This window comes from Ornithorhynchus anatinus, chromosome 4, assembly GCF_004115215.2.
Source record: "Ornithorhynchus anatinus isolate Pmale09 chromosome 4, mOrnAna1.pri.v4, whole genome shotgun sequence".
In the NCBI taxonomy this organism is placed as follows: Eukaryota; Metazoa; Chordata; class Mammalia; order Monotremata; family Ornithorhynchidae; genus Ornithorhynchus; species Ornithorhynchus anatinus.
Window position 1 is genome coordinate 11,650,915 of NC_041731.1, and position 6,375 is coordinate 11,657,289.

Consider the following 6,375-nt stretch of genomic DNA (forward strand, 5'->3'; position numbering starts at 1 on the left):
TGGATGTACAGAGTCACAGCAATTTGGTTTCAGATATTCTGGGGACTCTGACTATCTCAAAGTGGGTGGAAAGGGAATGGGCAGATGAGAAAACAGTTGGGAAGTTGAAGTTTGCTAAACATAGCAGAGCATAATCCCAAGCATTGGAGTCCCTCCCACCCCCCGAACCCCAGTGTCACACGGGGCCTAAGGAGGACACACGTTCTTCCTCTTTCTATCCAAAAACATTCTTTCATGTGCATCTGACTAACCCAAGGTAATGAGGATCTCAGCCAACATCAATAGAATCCCCTTTCCTCTCTAACCTATTCAATCTCAGGGTATTCATTTCCTCTTTCTAGTCCAGGGATAATGTTTTACATATATGATGTTGGTATTTGTTAAGCGCTTACTACGTGCAGAGCACTGTTCTAAGCACTGGGGTAGACACAGGGTAATCAGGTTGTCCCACGTGGGGCTCACAGTCTTCATCCCCATTTTACAGATGAGGGAACTGAGGCACAGAGAAGTTAAGTGACTTGCTTACAGTCACACTGCTGCCAAACGGCAGAGGCGGGATTCGAACCCATGACCTCTGACTCCCAAGCCCGGGCTCTTTCCACAGAGCTACGCTGCTTCTCGTATATGTATGTATATGTTACAAACATGAGAAGCAGCATGATCTAGTGGATAGATCACAGGCCTGGGAGTCAGAAGGACTGGATTCTAAGTCCAGCTTCTCCAGTTGGGCGCTATACGACCTTGGGCAAGTCACTTCAGCTCTCTGTGTCTCAGCTCCCTCATTTTAGATTTTTAAGACTGTGAGCCCCAAGTGGGACAGGCACCCTATTCAATCCAGTTTGCTTGTATCCAAAGCAAGGGAAGGGAAGGAGACTAGGATGGGTTGTAGTCTTATGCTGTCGAGTCGTGTCCGACCCATAGCGACGCCAGAGACACATCTTTCCCAAAACGCCCCGCTCTCCATCTGCAATCATTCTGGTAGCACATCCATAGAGTTTTCTTGGTAAAAATATGGAAGTGGTTTAGCATTGCCTCCTCCACGCAGTAAATGAGTCTCTGCCCTCGACTCTCTCCCATACTGCTGTTGCCCAGCATGGGTGAGTTTTGACTTGTAGCAGATTGCCTTCCACTCTCTAGCCACTGCCCAAGCTAGGAATGGAATGGGTATGGCCTCTGCTTGACTCTCCCTCCCAAAGTCGAGACTGGTAGAGTACTGGAAACTCTCCGGGTGAGACCCTGAGAGGGGTGAAGAACCCCCATTTGGTGAACTTTCCCTCTAGTCTCTGTAAACCATTATGATCCTTTACACACTTTAAAACAACTTCAGTAAAACATCCATGAACAAATTTCTCCCAAATTAGCCTCTTTAGCTCTGCTAATAGGAAGCTTTATTGAATCAATTTTCCTCACAGAATAGCATGATCTTGGAAATAAGACAGGTTAACAAAAAGACTGCTTCATTTTTCAGAAGCTTTCCTCTGTGATTTCCAGGGTTGTAGAAGCATGTTTAATTATCAATGCCATGAAATAAAGCAGTGTCTTTTCAGGTTCTTATTCTGTAAGACTCTTGAGATCATCTCTTAAATTGCCAAATTTTACCCTCCCTCCTGCTTTTGTTTATATTTCCCAGTTTGCATTACTTTTCCTTTAAAACCAACACCAAGGCAGTACTGTGACCCTCTCATGCTCTTTTGAATTTGTTTGACAAATGTCTGTATCCTAATATTTCATACTGAAGTTTTATTCACTTGTTCACATGACCAGCTTGTGAGATTGATGCAGTTAAAGAACAATATTATGATGAGATAGAGTAACTCAGGAAATCTTACCCACATAAAGATATAGCACCATGTTGCATAGTGTGAATATTTCATCCAGAAAGAATTTGGATTTTTCAGCACCTCAAAGCAGGTTTTTCTCCCCATGGGAAAATTTCTCCATGTTTTCTTTAAGCAACCAGTTCTGGATCCACCAGGATTCATTACATTCATATGTGTAGAAATGATGATAACTGAAATTACCATTCCAGAAGGGTGGATTATTCTCCCCTCTCTGTCAACTCACTTTGCTTTAGCCAAGAAAGTCTATTTTTATCATCTTCAATATCCAGTAAGGGAAAACTTCCATGGGTAAAGAGAGGGAGGATATGTCTACATTCAAGTTATCAGATACTCCAAATTCTTTTTTTATTGCAACAGTGGTAGTAAGTAATCTTGATCAGTCAGAATGCCCCGCAGACAAAAGAATAGAAAGTGCATGAATAAGCAAATGAACAGAAAAACACGAGTCCAGGATTCATTTAGCAGTGAAAAAAAATAGTCAACAAAAATGGATCATTTCCCCGACATTGAGTTTTCCTGCCAACTGAGCCACAATTCATTATTTACTTGCAGTGACTGCTCTGACTTTTCTGCTCCTAGGCAGGCTCTTTATAGCAGCGTCAGATACCCTGAGACCCCAAAGGCTAATTCCAGCAAGGTCTCCTACAGAGGATTCTCCTGAGAGTTGACCACAGGGGATGGTGGGTACTTTGTGGTAGTGACTCCATGTCTCTTTCAACACCACTAACTGTACCAACAAATTCAAATCCAGGTTATAATCTTAGATTGGGCATTTGCCTACTGGGGAGCCTTGGGCAAATAACAGCTTCTCCTAGCTTCAGTTTCATCATCTGTAACATGGGGATTAAATTACCTGTTCTCCCTCCCCTTTCAATTTAGCCACATAAAGGACAGGGATTCTGAACTAAATGTTAGGATATAATATGTGGTCTGGAAATAGTTCCTGGCCCTCAAGGGGTGCCTAGTCTAGGTATAAAGTTGGGAAAAGGGAATTGGAACCTAAAATTTGTTTCCCTTTCTTTATCTAACCGGGCTATGACTCTCAGTGTTTCTAATCTACAACTAATAAGTTAATTATACTAAAGGCAGAGAAACAAAGCAGCTCATGCTGGAGAGGAAACTCCAAAACAAACCAAGAATTCTCCTAAAGCTTCAACTCAGTGTTTAAAACTAATTTGTCTTTCTAAAATATTGAATGCCTACGAAGGGAAAAGAGGAATAAGTGAATAGAATACTTGACTAGCCTAACAGTGACTAGGAAACTCAGTCCCCTTCCCCTTTCTGCAAACTGTGGATTGACTTCTCACAAGAAATCTCTTTCTATTGAGGAAGAAATCTGGTCCTGCTGTCAGTTTCATACTGACATGATGCTGTCTCAGGAGAATTTTCTTCCTGTCATGCTTACAACTAATGAACTAAAAGAGTGTCTTTTGACAGTCCCTAGAGCTTAGAAAAAAATCATTTAAGAGACTTATTTTTGACATGTCAAAGCCAGCTTTCACAATGTGACCTGCTCTATCCCATGCAAGCACTTCCACTTTACAAGTGGAGTATTCATTCACAGAAGATAAAAATTAAAATTTTTTTTTTTAAAAAAATCACTTCTGACCAGCATCTAGTGAAGGTGAATGTGGTTTGGTGGCAAAGAATAGGTCTGTGAAATGCTCTGGTTTGTCTAACATAGTTGATATATTGTAGAATCTGACTGGTCTAACAATTCTAAGGAAATGACTAAGTAGAAGACGTCAAATTCTTCCCCGGGTCTTAAAACTATCATTTTGCACGCCTCCCAAATTAAGTGCCTTGAAAGATTACACACAAATCTTGCAATACAATCTCCTGGGCACTCCCAGTGGTCGACTGATTTAAGACGCTCCTGATTCTCCTTTTCTCTTCTCTGTGATGCTTTGGTTTTGGCCTTAAATCACTTCCTCTTTGACTCCATTAAAAGTCATATTTTGGGGACCAATATATTTGTAAGATTGTACTCATTGCTCAAAGTCTGGATTCAAACATCTGTGTTAATCCAAGTATTTAGCCTACCCCACCTTGATTACTACATCACCCTCCCTGCCTCCTGTCTCTCCCTACTCCTGTCCATACTTCATTCTGCCGCCCAGATCATTTTTCCACAGAACAATTCAGTCCATGTTTCCCCAGTATTCAAGTACCTCCAGTGGTTGCCCATCCACCTCTGCATCAAACAGAAACTCCTTTCCATAGGCTTTAAAGCACTCATCTCCTCCTTGCCCCCTCCTACCTTACCTCTCTGATTTCCTACTACAATCCAGTCCACACATTTTGCTGTTCTAATGCCAGCCTACCCACTGTAGCTCGATCTTGTCTATCTTGTCTCCAACCTCTCATCCACATCGTGCCTCTGGCCTGGAGTTCCCTCCTTCATATCCACATATCCTCAGGGATCCATATCTCCCTGACTTCAAAGACTCATTAAAAGCACATCTCCTCCAAGAAGCCTTCCTTGACTAAACCTTTATTTCCTCTTCTCCCACTCCCTTCTGTGTCACCCTTGCACTTGGATTTGCACCATTTTTTTCAGCCCTCCGGCAACACTCATATATACTTCTGTAACTTATTTATATTGTCCGTCCTCCCATCTAGGTCACAGTGGGTCGGGAACCTTCCAACCAACTCTGCTAAAATGTATTCTCCCAAATGCCAAGTTGTGTTCTGCACACAGTAAGCACTTAATACAATTGACTGAAAAAAAATCAAAGATGTGTAAAATGGTAAGAAGTCAGGAAAGAAACTCCTACAGTTCCCTTCATTTTTACTGTCAGTCACTGTTTCAGAAAAACGCCTGGGAAGACATGTAAGGCATGAGGAGTTCTACAAAATTCCATATGTTGAGTGAAATCACTTGGATAATCAAATGCCAGGTCTAGGGATGTCCTGTGGTGGGAAATACTACATGCTTTATTGGCTTCAAATTATTAGGCTACTGGCATTATCTTCCCCATGGAGCTGCACTTCAATTTTCACTCTGTTTACCAGCAACATTTCATTAAAGTATTTCCCAGAATAATTATTTAAAATATAGATTTTTTTGACACCTAAACTTGACCTCCTGGAGCTTCCATATCATCTTGGCTTAATCTGTAAAAGGGAAGTTAGGATAATACTGCTTTATGGTTCTAATAAAACTGCAATCTAAATATGCTAGTATATTCATTCACAAAAGATAAAAAATTATTAAAGATAAATTAGTGCCTCATAGCTGTTAAGCTAGGTATTCCATTAAAACTCTGAAATTCCCCCATGTTCAAGGGCACATAAAGATATTCTGAGTTTGGTCCAAGATAAGAATATATTTCTGGCAGACCAGAGTAGCAATAAAATCTTAATTTATAATGTTGCAAAGCATTTATAAATGCATTTTGCAGCTGAATTCAGGTCTCTAGGCATTGGTTTACAACTATTTACTAAAATACTTTAAAGCCAGAGTAATGAACCAGTTTTGTGTTTGGACAGTGAGCCTGTTGTTAGGTAGGGATTGTCTCTTTTTGTTGCTGAATTGTACTTTCCAAGCACTTAGTATAGTGCTCCGTACACAGTAAGTGCTCAATAAATACGATTGAATGAATGAATTTCTGTAAGTGGGCCTAAGCCGTATTGGAACTTGAGTTTCCGAGTTAGATGCTGGGAAGGAAAAACAAAAAGCCCATCTACTTTGGACAGATAAAGCTGACTGGTATCTAAGAAGTGCTGCCTAATCAGTAGATATTTACAGAATTGGGACATCTGTTTCTTTAATAAGAACAGAGATTATTTGAGCATTTTCTCTGGTTTTAGTATTGAAGCAATAATATTTATAAGCATTTACCTTATACATTCATTCAATCATATTTATTGAGCACTTACTATGTGCAAAGCACTGTACTAAGTGTTTGGGAGAGTTCAATGCAACAGGAGCACTGTACTTAACACTGGGAAAGATTTTACAGGTGAGTATTGGACACAGATTGTCTCTTTTGAGGGGCTCACGTTCTACAGATTTAGGTGCGGGGGAGGATTGGAGACACATTGGGAGCAATGCAATAAAACATTAAAACAGCATAATCAATCAGTGGTATTTATGGAGCGCTTATTATGTATAGAGTACTGCTCTAAGCTCTTAGGGACAAATGCACAATACAAAAAACTCAATAGGGCGCTGTAGTTAGAGGAGCAGAATTTCACGCTCCATCTAATTCAGGAAACAGAACAATCATGGCCACCGAAATGGCTACCACAGCCATTAGCCTTCCCGCAGTTCTGCACAGTACTGCGTGCTGTGTACTGCAGATCATGCTGCAGGTGGGGTCTCTTTGCTGGACCTGAGGGGAACTGGTTCCAGATCTGACTGACAGGGAGGGAAGGCAATTTGCTCCCCTGCTATTGGAGGTGGGCTGGGGTGAGTGTGAAGGGAGGTGAGGTTGGAGTTGGTGTTTTGCTCCCCCACAGTGAAGAGGGGCTGAGGAGTCACAGCAGCAGCTTTTAATTACTGTACTGCTTAGGAGAAAACAATACAGTA

At 41.2% G+C, this 6,375-nt stretch overlaps 1 non-coding gene across 1 annotated transcript; it reads right to left on the minus strand.

Annotated features, from left to right (window-relative positions):
• Positions 1–1,107: 1,107 nt before the first annotated feature.
• LOC114811535 lies at positions 1,108–1,246 on the minus strand. Its single transcript, XR_003759233.1, has one exon. It is a non-coding gene; the product is annotated as a small nucleolar RNA SNORA7 (small nucleolar RNA).
• Positions 1,247–6,375: the final 5,129 nt, after the last annotated feature.